This window comes from Callorhinchus milii, unplaced genomic scaffold, assembly GCF_018977255.1.
Source record: "Callorhinchus milii isolate IMCB2004 unplaced genomic scaffold, IMCB_Cmil_1.0 Scaffold8, whole genome shotgun sequence".
NCBI classification, from domain to species: Eukaryota; Metazoa; Chordata; class Chondrichthyes; order Chimaeriformes; family Callorhinchidae; genus Callorhinchus; species Callorhinchus milii.
The window spans coordinates 1,323,723-1,342,716 of NW_024704749.1; the positions used below are offsets into that span (position 1 = coordinate 1,323,723).

Sequence of the window (18,994 nt, forward strand, 5' to 3'; positions counted from 1 at the left end):
CTTGATGTCTGACAGACATTCTGTCAGGACAACAGTGGTCCTGGAGTCAAGGGTGGAGGCAAAGAGATACAGTTGGGTGTCATCCGCATCCATGTGGAAGTTGACCCCATGTCTGTGGATGATGTCACCAAGAGGGAGAAACTGACACATACTTTTCTACAGCATCCAAAGTCGTTACCTCATGTACTGTACACACTGTGTACAACAAATGAGCTTCTTGACCACATCAAGATACAGAAAAGCTGTGGAAAGTATCTGTCAGGATGGCCGAGTGGTCTAAGGCGCCAGACTCAAGGAGTGCAATCCTTGCCTTGCGATGGCTGGGGATTTCTGGTCCCTATCTAGGGGCGTGGGTTCGAATCCCACTTCTGACATGAAGATTTTGATCCCCGAGTTGCCAGTGTTGTTTATATTTTGGGTGAGAGATCGGCATGAGCAACACGGTTACAGTGAGCCTCTGAAAGAGTCGAGAGGTTTACATTAAAGGCAGGAGCTGCCCGTGGTCAGAATGACTGTGACTCAACACTGAATGATAATGGGAATCAGTGAATATCGAGGGTGTGGGGGGAGGAATGTCCAAGGTTTCGTCCTGCCCATCGAAAATAGGTTGGAATGTTGTATGGATGTCGATGGTCAGTGTTGGGGAAGGGGGAAACGTTGCAATGCGATGCTGATCTTTTCTTTGCATTCAAGGCCCCTTTGTTGGAGAGCATCGATTTCCTGCTCATAATGTGCATTCCCTTTACATTGACCATCACAATGTGCTTCCCCTTACAGTATCCATCTCCATATCGCAGTGAACACTGACCTTTATTTCCCCGCCCGACCTGCCCCAATTACACATTCTGCCTCACTCTTGAACCAAAAATGTGTACCTGTCAGATTTATCATTTTTGAGAAATCAATGATACTGAATTCCCCTCATTAACCTCATAAAACGGCAACTCCGGACTCAAAATCTTTATGTCAGAAGTGGGATTCGAACCCACGCCTCTAGAAAGAGACCAGAAATCCCCAGCCATCGCAAGGCAAGGATTGCACTCCTTGAGTCTGGCGCCTTAGACCACTCGGCCATCCTGACAGATACTTTCTACAGGATCCAAAGTCATTACCGTATTGTACTGTACGCACCGTGTACAACAAGTGATTTTCTCAATCATATCAAGACACAGACGTATCTGTCAGGATGGCCGAGTGGTCTAAGGCGCCAGACTCAAGGAGTGCAATCCTTGCCTTGCGATGGCTGGGGATTTCTGGTCCCTTTCTAGGGGCGTGGGTTCGAATCCCACTTCTGACATGAAGATTTTTATCCCTGAGTTGCCAGTGTTGTTTATATTGTGGGTGAGAGGACGCCATGAGAAACTCTGTGACTGTAGGCACTGATAGATTCGAGAGGTTTACCAATAGAAATGGGGATTGCCAGGTAATTCAAAATAGCCGAATGGCAATCTGACTCAACGCTAAATGGTAACTTTAAACTGGTAATATCCTCCTGGTGGGGAGGTTAGAGGGACTCCTTTAGGGTGAACTGACGACATACCTGGCAACAAGATGTCGGAATCATGTTCCTCCTCAAAATGTCCGCTTTCCTTAAAAAATCCACTTGCACATCTCGGTGAACACTGGTCTGCAGCATTTCCCCGCCAATCTACCTCAATTAGCCATTCTGCCTCCACTCTCTTGAAATCCAAATTCTTATTCGTTACATTTATAATTTTTGAGAAATTAGGATACTGAATTCCCCTCATTAACCTCGATTTTAACATCCTTGCGCTCGTTTTCAAATTCCTTCATACCCTGACACCTCCCTACCTCTCCGACCTGCTTACCCCCTCAATCCACTGCCTCCGCTCGACTGGCTCTAGCCTTCTGCTTCCTGCATGTCCCTCATGTCCCCCTATCGACCACTGGTGGCCGCGCTTTCAGCCACTATGCCCCGAACTCTGGAACACTCTTCCTCTGCCCCTTCCTTTCCCATCTTCAGGAAGCGCCTGAAGACCTTATTATTTGACTGTGCCTACGGTCACATTCCCCCCCTCCTGGCTTGGCGTTGTGCTCTGCCACTATCAAGAGCTCTGGGACTAGTGAGCTAGTGTGTGAGGGGTGCTGTATAAATGCAAGTTGTTGTAAAATGGCCAAATTTTGTGTCTTGATGTAGTCAAGAAGATCACTTGTTGTACACAGTGAGTACAGTACAATGATGTAACGACTTGGGATGTTGTAGAAAGTATCTGTCAGGATGGCCGAGTGGTCTAAGGCGCCAGACTCAAGGAGTGCAATCCTTGCCTTACGATGGCTGGGGATTTCTGATCCCTTTCTAGGGGCGTGGGTTCGAATCCCACTTCTGACATGAAGATTTTGAGCCCTGAGTTGTCAGTGTTGTTTATATTGTGGATGAGAGAATGGCAGGAGCAACACAGTGACAGTGACCCCTCTTACCTCCTTTTCAAGGAAGATATTCAAGGATCAATATCACCTTTTAATGTTGAGTCTCGTGCAGTGTTCCTCAGGGCTCTCTCTTTGGCCCTCTCCTCTTCAATAGCTGTATGCTCTAACTTAATGACATCATTCGCAGATATAGAGTCAACTTCCACATGTATGCAGATGGTACCCTAACTCTATGTCTCTGCCTCTACCTTTGACTCCAGGACCACTGCTGTCCTGACAGAATGTCCGTCAGACATCAAGTCCAGTTGAATGTCAACAAGACCGAGGCTTTCCTGATTGGCTCCCGTCAGCGTCTCTACACCTTCAGGCGCTGACAGCATCACCTTCCATGGTTGCACACGCCACCTTGTTAAACCAGTCCGGAACCTTGGAGTCTTGTTTGACCCTCAACAAAAACAACAACTTGCATTTGCCTTGCCCCTCATGCAAGGCAGCGTACAGTCCAGGGGCAAGGTACCACAGGATAGAGGACGTATTAATGAGTATGGCTTCCATCCTGTCAACATTTAGTTGTCCTTTCTACCCTGCATCTGTGCCATGACCCGTTCTGCCTTCCGCCGCCTCCCCAACATCGCCCGCCATTGCCTTTCCCCTCAGGCAGCCAAGACCCTCATCCACACATTCAATACATCCAGGCCCGACTACACTAACTCCTTGCTTGTCGGCCTTCCCAACTCTTCTCTGCACAAGCTGCAGATCATCCAGAACTCTGCAGCTCGTGTCCTCTCCCATACCAGGCTCTGTGACCCAATCACTCCCATCCTCGCCCGGCTCCACTGGCTCTCCATTCCTCAGAGGATGGAGTTACAATTTCTTATTTTCAAGGTCCTCCACGGTCTTGCTCCTCCCTACCTCTGTGACTTGCTAACCCCATATCAACCCGTTCGCTCAGCAGATTCTGGTCTGCTCCATGTCCCCTCCTGGCCCGCCCCAATATTTGCGGTCAGCCCTTCAGCCTCTCTGCCCCCATCCTTTGGAACTGCATCACACAGTCCCTTCACCTCCCCCCTCCCTTGCCTCCTTCAAGGCCCGTCTCAACCGTGCTTTCAGTCACCCTCCTGCCCTGAACCTCCGTACCCTCCACCCCTCCTGATCCCAATCCCAAGCTCGGGTCCAAATTCCTGACTGTCCAGCACCCTGGGTCCTCCTCCTGACGTGTAATGCGCAATACAAATGTAATTTATTTGCTGCTGCTGTTGTTGTTGAGTCATGGATGACCACTTAGCATACCCTAATCTCTTATTGAAACCTCTTGATTCTCTCCACTCTATCAGTGCCTCACTGTCGCTGTGTTGCTCATGCCGATCTCTCACCCACAATATAAACAACACTGGCAACTCAGGGATAAAAATCTTCATGTCAGAAGTGGGATTCGAACCCACGCCCCTAGAAAGGGACCAGAAATCCCCAGCCATCGCAAGGCAAGGATTGCACTCCTTGAGTCTGGCGCCTTAGACCACTCGGCCATCCTGACAGATACGTCTGTGTCTTGATATGATTGAGAAAATCACTTGTTGTACACGGTGCGTACAGTACAATACGGTAATGACTTTGGATCCTGTAGAAAGTATCTGTCAGGATGGCCGAGTGGTCTAAGGCGCCAGACTCAAGGAGTGCAATCCTTGCCTTGCGATGGCTGGGGATTTCTGGTCTCTTTCTAGAGGCGTGGGTTCGAATCCCACTTCTGACATAAAGATTTTGAGTCCGGAGTTGCCGTTTTATGAGGTTAATGAGGGGAATTCAGTATCATTGATTTCTCAAAAATGATAAATCTGACAGGTACACATTTTTGGTTCAAGAGTGAGGCAGAATGTGTAATTGGGGCAGGTCGGGCGGGGAAATAAAGGTCAGTGTTCACTGCGATATGGAGATGGATATTGTAAGGGGAAGCACATTGTGATGGTCAATGTAAAGGGAATGCACATTATGAGCAGGAAATCGATGCTCTCCAACAAAGGGGCCTTGAATGCAAAGAAAAGATCAGCATCGCATTGCAACGTTTCCCCCTTCCCCAACACTGACCGTCGACATCCATACAACATTCCAACCTATTTTCGATGGGCAGGACGAAACCTTGGACAAGTTTCCTTACTCCACATCCTTTCAGTTAACAGTAAGTAGGAACCCAGTTGTTAGGCGATTCGTGGATTCCTTTCCGGGAGTAATAATCCCTTCAAAAATAGAATTTTAAAAAATAATATGGTCACTCAATCTGCGACTGTTTGTGGGACACTGCTGTGCGGAATTGACTGCATTGTTCAACCACAAAATACAACAGCAACAACAAAATTACATTTGTATAGCGCCTTTCACGTCAGGAGGATGTCCAAAGGTGCTGGATAGACAGTATCTCAGATACACAGTCAAGCCACTTTACAATATATATCCCTAGGGAAACAATGGAAGCAGAAAATGTTGTTTGTTTCAAGAACAAATCAGATCGATTTCTGCTGGAAAATAATATCTGGGGAAACAGTATATAGTTTGGGACACGATATGTCAAGCGACTGCCAGGATGGTGGAAGGGGAACTGGATGGGTCTCGGACTTCTTTTGCCAACAAATTCTTATGTTCTTATCTATTCTGTGAAGCATTTTGGGATATCTGAAAGACTTAATAAGGCGCTATATCAAATCCAAGAAGTATTATTATTATTTATTATTTCTCTAATACCCTCACGTAGCCCAGCAGGTGGTGCTCCCTTATTCTTGCCAGTCGGGCTCCAGCAGTCACTATAATAGTCAAATGTTTCTCTGTTTGAAGACAGTCTTGGTGCATATCTGACCAGGCTGTTTCAAACAGATAACATTTGACTGTTATAGTGACTGCTGGCGCCCGACAGGCAAGAATACTGTTACTGGCAAATAATAGTGAAACAACTCCTCCATCCACAGGCTGCAGATCATCCAGAACTTTGCAGCCCGTGTCCTAACCCCCACTAAGCTCCGTGACCCTATCACCGCCATCCTCGCTCGACTCCACTGGCTTCCCATCACACAGAGGATACAGTTCAACATTCTGGTCCTCACCTTCAAAGCCCTCTGCGACCTCCTAACCCCCTAATATCCTGCTCGCTCCCTCCCTCCGCTCAGTGGGCTCCGGCCTGCTTCACGGCCCCCGCCTCGCTCTCCTCACTATTGGTGGGTGCGCCTTCTGCCACACTGCTCTCACCCTCTGGAACTCCATCCCGCAGTCCCACCGCCTCGCCCCCTCCCTTGCCTCCTTCCAGACCCATCTCAAGATCTTCCGCTTCGACCATGCTTTCAATCACCCTGTTTCCCCCATTCCCCTCCATCCTCCCCGATCCCGACCCCCAGCTCGGGTCCAAAACCTGCACTTTGGGATGTCCTCCTGACGTGAAAGGCGCAATACAAATGTAACTTTGACGTTGTTGTTGTTGGTTGGTTAATTCTTTGGATTCCATTAATTGCAAATGGACGGATTGTGTATTTGACCCACATTCCTGGGTTCAAAGAAATGATATTGAATTTACTCTGAAATTAAAATATTTGTGTCAAAAGTGGGATGTGAGCCCATGACCTTGTAAAGAGACCAGAATTTATCATCACAGTCATCCATTCTTAAGGCTGGTGCCTTAGACAACTTGGCCATTTTGAGGCGGAGGGACTGCAGGATGGAATTCCAGAGGGATGGGGCAGAGTGGCTTGTTGTACACGGTGCGCACAGTACAATGAGGTAACGGCTTTGGATCCTGTAGAAAGTATCTGTCAGGATGGCCGAGTGGTCTAAGGCGCCAGACTCAAGGAGTGCAATCCTTGCCTTGCGATGGCTGGGGGTTTCTGGTCCCTTCCTAGGGGCGTGGGTTCGAATCCCACTTCTGACATGAAGATTTTGATTCCTCAGTTTGGAATATTGGAATCGAGGCAGCCCTCTGTGGTGGTCTCAATAGTTCCTGAGCCGGCGGGTCCGCAGTATTCCAGGGCATTGCTGATGACAGCATAGCCAGCCTGGCTCATCGCAGGACCTGAAATGGCAGACCAGTCACTGGGGGCAGAGAGTCATCCCACTCAGCCTCTATTAACCCTGCAAGCCATAGTTCTAACAGATCGGGTGGTCCTAGCTGGACAAGCAGTGGGAAAGCTTGGCCAGACAGCAATATCAATGGCAAACTATGTGGTTTAGCTGGTTAGATTCCAGCAGTTACCCCAATGCACACTCTGGGGTCCCCAAGCCTTGGCTGTTGCCAGACTGTGCCTCATACTTTCCGGAATTAGGTAAGCAGGATGCGTCTCTCCAGAGAGAAAGAGAGTGTGCATTCCATTCCAACAATCTATCTCCTATGTGTATGTGGGATGCATGGAAATCTCAGCGTGGTTTGGATACCTTAAGGGGCACCTTTGAGCTGAACTGACAACTATTAGAATGGTCAAAAGGTCTGAGACACCAGACTTCATTCACAATTGTGATGGTGAATTCTTGCATTTTTACAGAGTTGCGGGTTCAAAGCCCACTTCTGACACGTGTTTGTGTTTTAGTTCCACACTGAATTCAAAATCACCTCTTTCTTTGAGCCCAGGAATGTGGGTCAAATACACAATTCCCGTCCATTTGCAATTAATGGAATCCAAAGAATTAAACAACAAACACGGTCAGAAATGTCGCCAAACTGTCTTCAAACAGAGGAACATTTGACTGTTATAGTGACTGCTGGAGCCCAACTGGCAAGAATGAGTGAGCACCACCTGCTGGGCTACGTGAGGGTATTAGAGAAATAATAATAACATTAAAATAGTAATCCTTGCATTTGATATAGCGCCTTATCACGTCTTCGAGACGTCTCAAAACGCTTCACAGGATATACTGTAATGTGGATTGTTTTTTATTTTGGGGGTGAAATGCAGTATCTAATTGCGCACAGCAGCGTCCCACAAACAGTCATGGATCCAGTGACCAATTGGTTTTTTAATTTTGAATGGGTTATTACCCCAGAAAGTAATCCACCAATCGACTAACAACCGGGTTACTTCTAAGTAAACAGAGGTGTGTGGAGTAAGGAAACTTGCCTAAGATTTTGCCCCTCTGGAATTACACAATATTAACGCAGATTTTATATTTTTTGAGAACTCCAGGATACTAAATTCCCCTCATTAACCTCAAAAAACAGCAACTAGGGCTCAAAATCTTCATGTCAGAAGTGGGATTTGAACCCACGCCCCTAGAAAGGGACCAGAAACCCCCAGCCATCGCGAGGCAAGGATTGCACTCCTTGAGTCTGGCGCCTTAGACCACTCGGCCATCCTGACAGATACTTTCTATAGGTCTCTGTATCTTGATGTGGTCAAGAAGGTCACTTGTTGTACACAGTGCGTACAGTACAATGAGGTAACGACTTTTGATGTTGTAGAAAGTATCTGTCAGGATGGCCGAGTGGTCTAAGGCGCCAGACTCAAGGAGTGCAATCCTTGCCTTGCGATGGCTGGGGGTTTCTGGTCCCTTTCTAGGGGCGTGGGTTCGAATCCCACTTCTGACATGAAGATTTTGTGCATGCAGCACAAACACATACAGTTTTCTGAACCAGTGGAGACTGGTTGAATGCACAATGTGTAGCATATAGGAACTCCAGGATGCTTTGTGTTCCCTGGACAAACTCGTGTGTAGGAAGTGCCTCCGGCTGCTCGAGCTTGAGCTCAGGGTTTCTGAGCTTGAGGAGAGGCTGGTGTCGCTACATAGCATATGGGTTCATGGATCGAACGTTTCAGGAGGTGACCACCCCACAGCCACAGAGGGTTCAGAAGGAGAAGACCTCCTGGCATGGTAGGAAGAGGGGACGGACAGTGCGGAAATCCCTTGAGAGTGTGGCACTCACAAACCAGTTTTCTGTACAGAATACCTGTCAGGGTGATGGCATCTCTGGGGAGGGGAATCAAAAGCAAATGGGTGCACAGGGGGATGCAGGGGAGAGTGTCAATGCAATTGTCATTGGGGACACAATGGTGAAAATAGACGGGCGTTTCTGCAACCAAAGACGTGACTTTCACATGGTATGTTGCCTCCCTGATGCCAGGGTTGAAGATATCATGGTACGGGTGCAAAACATTCTACAGGGGGAAGGGGAACATCCAGAATTTGTGGTCCACATTGAGATCCTTGACAAAGGGAAAAAGCTAAAGAGTAGGACCTCAAAGGTGGTGATCTCTGAATTACTCCCAGTGCCTCAAACACATGAATATATAGCTGGAGAAATGGTGCAGAAAGGAGGGCCTCAGGTTCTTGGATCACTGGGACCAGTTCTGGGGCAGGTGGGACCTGTACAAGGTGGATGGGTTATACCTGAACAGGGCTGGGACCAATGTCCTCGCAGGGAGGTTAACTAGTGCTGTGGGGAAGGGTTTAAACTAATTTCGAGTGGAGAAGGGAATCGGGATGTAGTATTAGAGAGGACATACAAGTTACATAGAGGGCTGGGAGAGACAAATAGCAATGTGATCAGGAGTAATCCAGAAAAGGGAGGGATTAGATGGGGGAAAATGCAGAGCAGACTCAGTTGGTCTTGGATTGTATGTGCGTAAATGCACGGAGTGTGACAAATAATATTGATGAGCTGCGGCTCAAGTTGCCACATGGGGTTATGGTGTAGTGACAATAACGGAGACCTGGCTCAAACAAGAGCAGGATTGGGAACTGAATATTCAGGAGGGATAAGGAGGGGATGTTCAAATCCCTTCCCTCCCTGGCCCCTCCCTACCTCTCTGACCTCCTCACTCCCCAATCCACCACTCGGCACCTCCACTCGACTGGCACCGGCTCCTGCTCGTCCCTCACACCCTCCGCCCCATCATCGGAGGTCGTGCTTTCAGCCACTACCCCCCAAAACTCTGAAACACTCTTCCCTCAATCCCTCCGTGCTGCCCCCTCTCTCCCCTCTTTCAAGTTCCACCTGAAAACCTTCTTGTTCGACTGTGCTTACGGCCACCTCCTCCCCTCCCCCCAGCTCGGAGTCAGGCTCCGCCACTGTTAAGCACTCTGAGAGTTATCCTTCATCGAGGGCGCTATATAGGTGCAAGTTGTTGTTGCTGCTTACCTAATTCTGGAAAGTATTAGGCACAGGTTGGCAAGAGCGGAGGCTTGGAGACCCCAAATTGTGCTTTGGGGTACCATTGGGGTACCTGACACTAAATGATAATGGTAATCAGTGAATATCCTCCTGGGAAAGATATGATGGGCTCCTTTGAGTTGAATTGATGACTCCTATCAGAATGGCCAAATGGTCTAAGGCACCAGATTTAAGAATTCAGAATTGTGATGGTGAATTCTTGCCTCTTTACAGTCTTGGCTTTGAATCCCACTTCTGACACGTGTGTTTTAGTTCCACACTGAATTAAAAATCATCTTTTTCTTTGAGCCCAGGAATGTGGGTCAAATGCATAATCCCCATCCATTTGCAATTAATGGAATCCAAAAAATTAAACAACAAAAATGGTTGAAGGGATTATTACTTTCATAAAGCGATCCGCCATTCGACTAACAACCGGGTTCCTACTTACTGCTAGGGAAACAGAGGTGTGTGGAGTAAGGAAACTTACCTAAGGTTTTGCTCTGCCTGGTGAAAAAAGGTTGGAATGTTGTATGGAGGTGGACAACAACAACAAGATTACATTTGTAAAGTGCCTTTCACGTCGGGAGGATGTCCCAAGGCGCTGGACAGTGTACAGCATTTCAGATCCGAGCTGGGGTCAGGGGGGGGCAGAAGGGAGGGGAAGGGGGGTGGCCAATGGCATGGTCGAAGAGGAGGATTTTAAGGCGGGACTTGAAGGAGGCTGAGGAAGGGGTGAGGCGGAGTGATTGGGGGATGGAATTCAGAGGATGGGGGCAGAGTGGCTGAAGGCTCTCCAACCAATGGTGGGGCGGGTGGGTCGGGGGACGTGGAGCAGCCGGAGCGGCTGAGGGGAGGGAGCGGGCGGGTTGGTAGGTAGTTAGGAGGTCACAGAGGTGGGGTGGGGCGAGGCCATGGATGGCTTTGTAGGTGAGGACCAGGATCTTGAACTGGATCCTCTGAAGGATAGGGAGCCAATGGAGTCGGGCAAGAATGGGGGAGATGGGGTCACGGAGTTTGGTGCGGGAGAGGACACGGGCTGCAGAGTTAGTTCTGGATTATCTGCAGCTGTGGAGGGAGGAGTTGGGAAGGCCGACAAGCAGGGAGTTTGCACAGTTGAGGCTGGAGGTGATGAAGGCATGAACAAGAGTTTCAGCGCCTGAGGGGTGAGGTAGTGGCGGAGTCGGGCGACGTTATGGAGGTGAGGGAAGGCAAAGTGGGTCATGGCTTGGATGTGGGGAAGAAAAGACAGTTGAGGGTCGAACAAGAGACCTATGTTCCTGACTGGTTGGTGAGTTGGTGAGCTGTAGTGGGCAACCATGGAGGTTGATGCTGCCAGAGCCTGAGGTGCTGAGGCGCTGGCGTGACCCAATCAGGAGGGCCTCAGTCTTGTTCACATTCAACTGTAGGAAATTTGCCCAGCCATCGCAAGGCAAGGAGTGCACTCCTTGAGTCTGGCGCCTAAGACCACTCGGCCATCCTGACAGATACTTTCTACAGGTCTCTGTATCTTGATGTGGTCAAGAAGGTCACTTGTTGTACACAGTGCGTACAGTACAATGAGGTAATGACTTTTGATGTTGTAGAAAGTATCTGTCAGGATGGCCGAGTGGTCTAAGGCGCCAGACTCAAGGAGTGCAATCCTTGCCTCGCGATGGCTGGGGGTTTCTGGTCCCTTTCTAGGGGCGTGGGTTCAAATCCCACTTCTGACATGAAGATTTTGAGCCCTAGTTGCTGCTTTTTGAGGTTAATGAGGGGAATTTAGTATCCTGGAGTTCTCAAAAAATATAAAATCTGCGTTAATATTGTGTAATTCCAGAGGGGCAAAATCTTAGGCAAGTTTCCTTACTCCACACACCTCTGTTTACTTAGAAGTAACCCGGTTGTTAGTCGATTGGTGGATTACTTTCTGGGGTAATAACCCATTCAAAATTAAAAAACCAATTGGTCACTGGATCCATGACTGTTTGTGGGACGCTGCTGTGCGCAATTAGATACTGCATTTCACCCCCAAAATAAAAAACAATCCACATTACAGTATATCCTGTGAAGCGTTTTGAGACGTCTCGAAGACGTGATAAGGCGCTATATCAAATGCAAGGATTACTATTTTAATGTTATTATTATTTCTCTAATACCCTCACGTAGCCCAGCAGGTGGTGCTCACTCATTCTTGCCAGTTGGGCTCCAGCAGTCACTATAACAGTCAAATGTTCCTCTGTTTGAAGACAGTTTGGCGACATTTCTGACCGTGTTTGTTGTTTAATTCTTTGGATTCCATTAATTGCAAATGGACGGGAATTGTGTATTTGACCCACATTCCTGGGCTCAAAGAAAGAGGTGATTTTGAATTCAGTGTGGAACTAAAACACAAACACGTGTCAGAAGTGGGCTTTGAACCCGCAACTCTGTAAAAATGCAAGAATTCACCATCACAATTGTGAATGAAGTCTGGTGTCTCAGACCTTTTGACCATTCTAATAGTTGTCAGTTCAGCTCAAAGGTGCCCCTTAAGGTATCCAAACCACGCTGAGATTTCCATGCATCCCACATACACATAGGAGATAGATTGTTGGAATGGAATGCACACTCTCTTTCTCTCTGGAGAGACGCATCCTGCTTACCTAATTCCGGAAAGTATGAGGCACAGTCTGGCAACAGCCAAGGCTTGGGGACCCCAGAGTGTGCATTGGGGTAACTGCTGGAATCTAACCAGCTAAACCACATAGTTTGCCATTGATATTGCTGTCTGGCCAAGCTTTCCCACTGCTTGTCCAGCTAGGACCACCCGATCTGTTAGAACTATGGCTTGCAGGGTTAATAGAGGCTGAGTGGGATGACTCTCTGCCCCCAGTGACTGGTCTGCCATTTCAGGTCCTGCGATGAGCCAGGCTGGCTATGCTGTCATCAGCAATGCCCTGGAATACTGCGGACCCGCCGGCTCAGGAACTATTGAGACCACCACAGAGGGCTGCCTCGATTCCAATATTCCAAACTGAGGAATCAAAATCTTCATGTCAGAAGTGGGATTCGAACCCACGCCCCTAGGAAGGGACCAGAAACCCCAGCCATCGCAAGGCAAGGATTGCACTCCTTGAGTCTGGCGCCTTAGACCACTCGGCCATCCTGACAGATACTTTCTACAGGATCCAAAGCCGTTACCTCATTGTACTGTGCGCACCGTGTACAATACGCCACTCTGCCCCATCCCTCTGGAATTCCATCCTGCAGTCCCTCCGCCTCAAAATGGCCAAGTTGTCTAAGGCACCAGCCTTAAGAATTGATGACTGTGATGATAAATTCTGGTCTCTTTACAAGGTCATGGGCTCACATCCCACTTTTGACACAAATATTTTAATTTCAGAGTAAATTCAATATCATTTCTTTGAACCCAGGAATGTGGGTCAAATACACAATCCGTCCATTTGCAATTAATGGAATCCAAAGAATTAACCAACCAACAACAACAACGTCAAAGTTACATTTGTATTGCGCCTTTCACGTCAGGAGGACATCCCAAAGTGCAGGTTTTGGACCCGAGCTGGGGGTCGGGATCGGGGAGGATGGAGGGGAATGGGGGAAACAGGGTGATTGAAAGCATGGTCGAAGCGGAAGATCTTGAGATGGGTCTGGAAGGAGGCAAGGGAGGGGGCGAGGCGGTGGGACTGCGGGATGGAGTTCCAGAGGGTGAGAGCAGTGTGGCAGAAGGCGCACCCACCAATAGTGAGGAGAGCGAGGCGGGGGACGTGAAGCAGGCCGGAGCCCACTGAGCGGAGGGAGGGAGCGAGCAGGATATTAGGGGGTTAGGAGGTCGCAGAGGGCTTTGAAGGTGAGGACCAGAATGTTGAACTGTATCCTCTGTGTGATGGGAAGCCAGTGGAGTCGAGCGAGGATGGGGGTGATAGGGTCACGGAATTCCAGGATACTAAATTGCCCTCAATAACTTGTAAAATGGCAACTCAGGGCTCAAAATCTTCATGTCAGAAGTGGGATTCGAACCCACGCCCCTAGAAAGGGACCAGAAATCCCCAGCCATCACAAGGCAAGGATTGCACTCCTTGAGTCTGGCGCCTTAGACCACTCGGCCATCCTGACATACTTTCTACAACATCCAAAGTCGTTACCTTATTGTACTGTACACACTGTGTACAACAAGTGACCTTCTTGACCACATCAAGACACAGAGACCTGTAGAAAAGGATCATTCAGGATGGCCGAGTGGTCTCAGAACTCCCTATGTACAAAATCCCATAATGTTATTTCCTAAAACTATCTAATCTGTGTTTGAAGGAATCAACATTTCCTGCTTCAACCGTTTCCTTAGGGAGCCTGTTCCACAGGTTCACTATTCACTCACTGAAATAGTGTTTGTGTAGATTTGTTCTAAATTTACCGCCTTCAATCACAGGCCGTGTCCTCTGGTTTTATTATTCTGCACGAGTTGAAACAGCATGTCATGGTCTAGATTGTTTTGCCCCTTTAGAATTTTAAAGGCAGCGATCATGTTGCCTCTCAATCTTCTCTTTTCCAGTGTGAACATGTCCAATTTACTTAGTTGCTCCTCAAAGTCCAGTCCCTCCATTCCCTCAATCATTTTGGTTGCCCTCCTCTGTATCTTCTCCATTTCTCCAATATCCTTTTTGTACTGAGGCGACCAGAACTGTACACAGTATCTAAGTATAGTCTCACCAATGATTTACACAGTGGCAGGACTACCCCACTATTTCAGCTGCTATTCATCTTTTGACACATCCCAACATCCGGTTTGCTTTACTCACTGACACAGAGCATTGTTGGGAGAGCTTTCATTTATTGTCAATCAGGACCCCCAGATCTTTTTCATTTTCCATAAATATTTTCTTTCCGTTCAAATAGTCCCTTCCAGGATTTTTTGTCCCAGTGTGAAGTACTTTACATTTCTCCACGTTGAATTTCATTTGCCACCGATCTGCCCAATTCTCAAGTATGTTCAAATCCTCCTGGAACCCAGCTTTGCAATCTACCACCTTCATTAGCTTGGTGTCATCTGCAAACTTAGCTGTTGTGTTTACAATTCCTAGTTCCAGATCATTTATAAAAATATTGAACAAAAGATTTTTGAAAACATTCTCGGCAATATTTTCCCAGTCTGTTGATATTCCCTGTACCACCACCCTCTGGGTTCTTCGGGTCAAATAGTTACGTATCCATTGTAATATACTTCCACTGATTCCCACTTTCTTTCAGTATCCGTCTCTCAAGAGGAACTGTATCAAAGGCCTTACTGAAATCCAGATATCCAACATCCACAGCCTTGCCCTTATCAAGCTCCCTTGTCACACTGTCAAAGAAAAACAGCTACGGAGTCCTGTAGCTCAGTGGTTAGAGCACTCGCCTTGCAAGCGAGAGACCTGGTTCTATTCCCAGCAGAGCCAAATATTGGGCAAGTTTCCTCACTCCACACACCTCTGTTAACCAGCAGTAAGTAGGAACTCGGTTGTTAGTCACTTTTCCAGCGATAATAATCCCTTCAAAATAATAATAATAATTTGGTCACACGCTCCATGATTGTTTGTGGGACGCTGCTGTGCGCAATTGGCTGCTGCGTTTCGCCCACAAAATATACACTTTACACTATATTCTGTGAAGCGCTTTGAGACGTCTAGAAGACGTGAAAAGTGCTATATCAAATGCAAGGTTTTTTTATTATAAATTAGATCGGCAACCAATATTGGCTATCATTTATGATTTTATTTCTGTCCAGGTGCTCCATGTTATCATTAATAAGTCTCCATAACTTTACCCACAATGGGCATCAAACTTAGTGGTCTGTAGTTTCCTGATCACTTTTGTTACCTTTCTTAAAAGTTATTATAACAAGTGACCTGGAGGTACTGTGTGCAACAAGTGACCTTCTTGACGACATCAAGACACAGAAAGCTGTAGAAAAGTAGTAAGTCTGATTAACTCTTTGAGTAAATCTTTGATTCCCTTTCCATTTCCATTTCCCCCCAATGTTCAGGTCCTGACCCAACTGTCCAGCGCCTCGGGACGTCCTCCCGACGTGAAAGGCGCTCTATAAATGGAATCTTGTTGTTGTTGTTGATTCAAAAAAATCACTCCATTATATGAACTCTAGACATTTATTAATAAGTTGTATGATCACATCCATCTCTGTAAGTACATAATACAGAGATTAGAACTTGCAAGCTAGTACAAAAAGCAACGCATGCCTGTGGGAAAGGCACATAGTCAGTCACTTTACGAAACGGAAATAAAAACACTTCTATTTTAGTAACAGACAATTAGAATAACAACGCTATGTATTTTGAATCTGATTCAGAACGACCAGGTTAAATGATACATAAAAAAATTAGATACAGAACAGAATTCTTGCATATAAACTGTACTCCAATCACTGTATATATATATAATATATATAAATATCCCATTGAAGGCACATAGTAACAGTTTTGCAGCGCATATGTATAGTCTGCACATACTTAACAATCAAGATTTGAGTTTTTAACAAAAATGAAAAAGCAGGTGCACTTTTCATACATAGAACTACAGTGTGGTCAGGTTTAGATTTTTTTTTGATTTTTTTTTAAATACACAAGGCTAAAAACATTCTTGTAGCTAGTTTCGTATCAGTATTCTACTTTGTTACAGTACAAGAAGCCCAGAGGGAGAGGGTAAAAAATTACATTAAACTGATTCTATCAATATCTCTAGTTCTTAACAATCATCTAACATCATCTGTTTGGAAAACTTATTGGAACCAACAATGGCGGATTAAAAAAAATACAAGTTCCACCATTTAATGTGATGCCTTGAGAAATGTTTTAGTTCTTTCCGTTCAAGTCACTGAAACGCTGAGCCCTTCAGTATTTTCAGGAATGGTGTCATTTTAGCAAAATAGTAGTCAACAATACACATACAGAAAGACTCTGTGATAGCAATATTGGAGAGAAACCAATATTTCTAATACATGTACAAAGCTTTTCCTCAGGATGAAAGCCATTCAAGTACCAAATAAAGAAGTTATCCAGCTTATATTGCTAATTCATTGGCTTGTAACCATATAGTGACTATCAAAGAGGATTCAAAATCTTTCTTACTCTTGAAATCTCCAACTATAATCTCATTAACTTAACCTTCAAAAAGGAGTTTCTCAAAACACCAAAACGTACTCCTTACAAAATGAACAAAAAGTTTTTTTTTAAAAAAAAGAAACTGCAATAAATTCAATGATGAGATGTGAGAAAAGAAAACCCAGCAGCTTTTTTTAAATTGTGAACCAATCTAACTAGACTCTGTCTCTAGGTCTCCCTCTATGCCTGGAGCCAGTGGAGTTCCTTCAGTGAGGGAAGACAGGATGAGTTCCAGACTGTGTGGGACGCCAGAGATGTAGCACCCTTAGAATAATGCCTACTTTGCACGAGGAGCATCAAGCCACTTTCTACATTTAAAGAAAAAAAATGCCCGATTTTAATGACCCCAGTGGGTAGTTTAGCACACCTTGGTTAGCAGAGAATCATCTCAATTTCTCACTAGGCAAAAGTACAACATGATTGATTACGAGGCATTCCATTTTGGGTAAGTCAAAGGCCAGAGAACACATTGAAAGCATTGTGTTTGTCTCCAGATGGAGTTACAGTCGCTGCCACATACAGTAGAATGGGTGGTTATGTCTGCGCCCATGCCCTAACCTATTCCTGGCTGAGGCAAGCAGGTTTTTTTGCCAGAACTTGACAGTTGTTAAAAAATGACAACATAAATCAGTAGGGAAACTGCTAAAGGATCCTGCAAATCTTAACCTTTCCCGTGGGTCCCCACTTGGATATGTTAGTTGCATTTACTCTAGTGGACTATGAAGCAATGTAGGTATTGTGCATTGATTTCAATTTACTACACATTGGTGGCCCAGGTCTAAATGCCAGTCTCACAGCTCAGTTGGCTAATGATAGATTTAATGAATTGGCAGGCCCATCAGTCAATAGGATTTTACACTAGTATACATTTTGACAATTCTCATCAGGCAGGTGGGTGGACGGTCAACACAATGGCAGAAACAGACATCCACAGTGAACAGAACCCCTGACCGAGGTCACTGGGAGAAGAGGTGAGCAGAGTACTCACTCTTGACTCATCAGGTAAGAACTACACCAACAATGGGAAAAATAGCAGCATTGTCCTCCCTTTTCATCAGCAGTAAGTCAACACAGACAGGTGAGAGCCCTGAGACGTGCATTACAGGTGGCGCTCGGCCCTACTCTGCTCTTGGCTAGAATTTGGAAGTTTTTTTAAAAAAAAAGATTCAAATCAAAGTCAACTGATTGGAAATTGAAATTCGGGAGTTACTACATTTCAAGTCAAATTAAAATGCAGTACTAAGTAACCAAATAATATAAATACTGTAGTGGGAAACAATTCATTTATCTGAGCGTAGAAATCAAAAGGATTACTTTGTTCTGGGATAAAGTTAAATATACAAGTTAAAGCAGATTAAAATAATTAAGACACAAGACTACTATTAAACTTATTAAATAGTCGTTTGTTTTTTAATTACATGGAAACAAAATGTGCAGATCGCTGACCTTCTTTATGGGGTTATGAAGATGCTAATGAGACATCATAAACTGTTACCCCACAAAATACTCTTCCAGATCCAAGGTATAAAACTAGTACTCAATATTTTACATTGTCTACTTCAGCTTTCTACAGCTTACAGCCATCAGCGACAAGAATGACAAAGGTACAAAATCATGTCTGTATGTATATATATACATATACATACACACACGGTACTGATTAACCTAGCTTCCCATTGAGAGGAAATGTCCTCGTTATTACCCAGGGACTACCACTAGCCACAGCTCTGGATCCTGGCAAGTTAAAAGTTGACCTACCAAACCAACACCAATTATAGACGTTACAAAACTAACAGGTAAAAGCCAAGAACTGCAATGAAGAGTTCAGATCCAGGGCACAAATTGGCCCGAACACATTATTGTCTGAATGCCCTCATCATCCCTTTCTACCTACCCATTATATTCCTCCCCTGCTCATAGTAAAAAAAATACTTTCAAGGTCACATTATCTAAAGCCTTCAATATACATATGTGCTGCAGATCCATCTTGTACCTCCTCTTTCCACATCAAATCCCTTCCCCACGCCTCCCGTTCCCTCTAGTGGATGCAGTTTTAATTTAAGTCACCATTGAGCACAATTGTTCACCGTGATGCCACTGCGGTAAAGAAGCAGTTTACTCCTGGCCAAGCCTCAATCCCTCTCTGCTCCTCTCCATTGATGGCAGATTGCGTGTCCACCACAATCCCCAAATCCAATTTACAAAGTACATAGCTACACCCAACATCCCACCTTATTCAAAATCAATTGCTAATCTGCTTTGTAAACTCTCCAGATAGTCTACAGGCAAAGACGTCTACAGGCAAAGAAAGCACGGACCTGCATCAATCAGGCTTGCAATGCAACCGGGTGTAAGCACC

The 18,994-nt window shown here is 45.9% G+C and overlaps 12 non-coding genes across 12 annotated transcripts; 7 read left to right on the plus strand and 5 right to left on the minus strand.

The window, feature by feature from the left end:
- The first annotated feature begins 257 nt into the window (after positions 1 to 257).
- Positions 258 to 374, plus strand: trnal-caa. The gene is made up of 2 exons: positions 258 to 295; positions 329 to 374. It is a non-coding gene; the product is annotated as a tRNA-Leu (tRNA).
- Positions 375 to 964: 590 nt separating this feature from the next.
- On the minus strand, positions 965 to 1,081 carry trnal-caa. Its single transcript has 2 exons — positions 1,044 to 1,081; positions 965 to 1,010 (listed from the first exon to the last, which is right to left on the minus strand). It is a non-coding gene; the product is annotated as a tRNA-Leu (tRNA).
- A 99-nt stretch (positions 1,082 to 1,180) lies between these two features.
- trnal-caa lies at positions 1,181 to 1,297 on the plus strand. The gene is made up of 2 exons: positions 1,181 to 1,218; positions 1,252 to 1,297. It is a non-coding gene; the product is annotated as a tRNA-Leu (tRNA).
- Positions 1,298 to 2,233: 936 nt separating this feature from the next.
- trnal-caa lies at positions 2,234 to 2,350 on the plus strand. The gene is made up of 2 exons: positions 2,234 to 2,271; positions 2,305 to 2,350. It is a non-coding gene; the product is annotated as a tRNA-Leu (tRNA).
- Positions 2,351 to 3,805: 1,455 nt separating this feature from the next.
- trnal-caa lies at positions 3,806 to 3,922 on the minus strand. Its single transcript has 2 exons — positions 3,885 to 3,922; positions 3,806 to 3,851 (listed from the first exon to the last, which is right to left on the minus strand). It is a non-coding gene; the product is annotated as a tRNA-Leu (tRNA).
- A 99-nt stretch (positions 3,923 to 4,021) lies between these two features.
- Positions 4,022 to 4,138, plus strand: trnal-caa. The gene is made up of 2 exons: positions 4,022 to 4,059; positions 4,093 to 4,138. It is a non-coding gene; the product is annotated as a tRNA-Leu (tRNA).
- Positions 4,139 to 6,175: 2,037 nt separating this feature from the next.
- On the plus strand, positions 6,176 to 6,292 carry trnal-caa. Its single transcript has 2 exons — positions 6,176 to 6,213; positions 6,247 to 6,292. It is a non-coding gene; the product is annotated as a tRNA-Leu (tRNA).
- A 1,303-nt stretch (positions 6,293 to 7,595) lies between these two features.
- On the minus strand, positions 7,596 to 7,712 carry trnal-caa. The gene is made up of 2 exons: positions 7,675 to 7,712; positions 7,596 to 7,641 (listed from the first exon to the last, which is right to left on the minus strand). It is a non-coding gene; the product is annotated as a tRNA-Leu (tRNA).
- Positions 7,713 to 7,822: 110 nt separating this feature from the next.
- Positions 7,823 to 7,939, plus strand: trnal-caa. Its single transcript has 2 exons — positions 7,823 to 7,860; positions 7,894 to 7,939. It is a non-coding gene; the product is annotated as a tRNA-Leu (tRNA).
- A 3,158-nt stretch (positions 7,940 to 11,097) lies between these two features.
- trnal-caa lies at positions 11,098 to 11,214 on the plus strand. The gene is made up of 2 exons: positions 11,098 to 11,135; positions 11,169 to 11,214. It is a non-coding gene; the product is annotated as a tRNA-Leu (tRNA).
- Positions 11,215 to 12,517: 1,303 nt separating this feature from the next.
- On the minus strand, positions 12,518 to 12,633 carry trnal-caa. The gene is made up of 2 exons: positions 12,596 to 12,633; positions 12,518 to 12,563 (listed from the first exon to the last, which is right to left on the minus strand). It is a non-coding gene; the product is annotated as a tRNA-Leu (tRNA).
- An 847-nt stretch (positions 12,634 to 13,480) lies between these two features.
- Positions 13,481 to 13,597, minus strand: trnal-caa. The gene is made up of 2 exons: positions 13,560 to 13,597; positions 13,481 to 13,526 (listed from the first exon to the last, which is right to left on the minus strand). It is a non-coding gene; the product is annotated as a tRNA-Leu (tRNA).
- Positions 13,598 to 18,994: the final 5,397 nt, after the last annotated feature.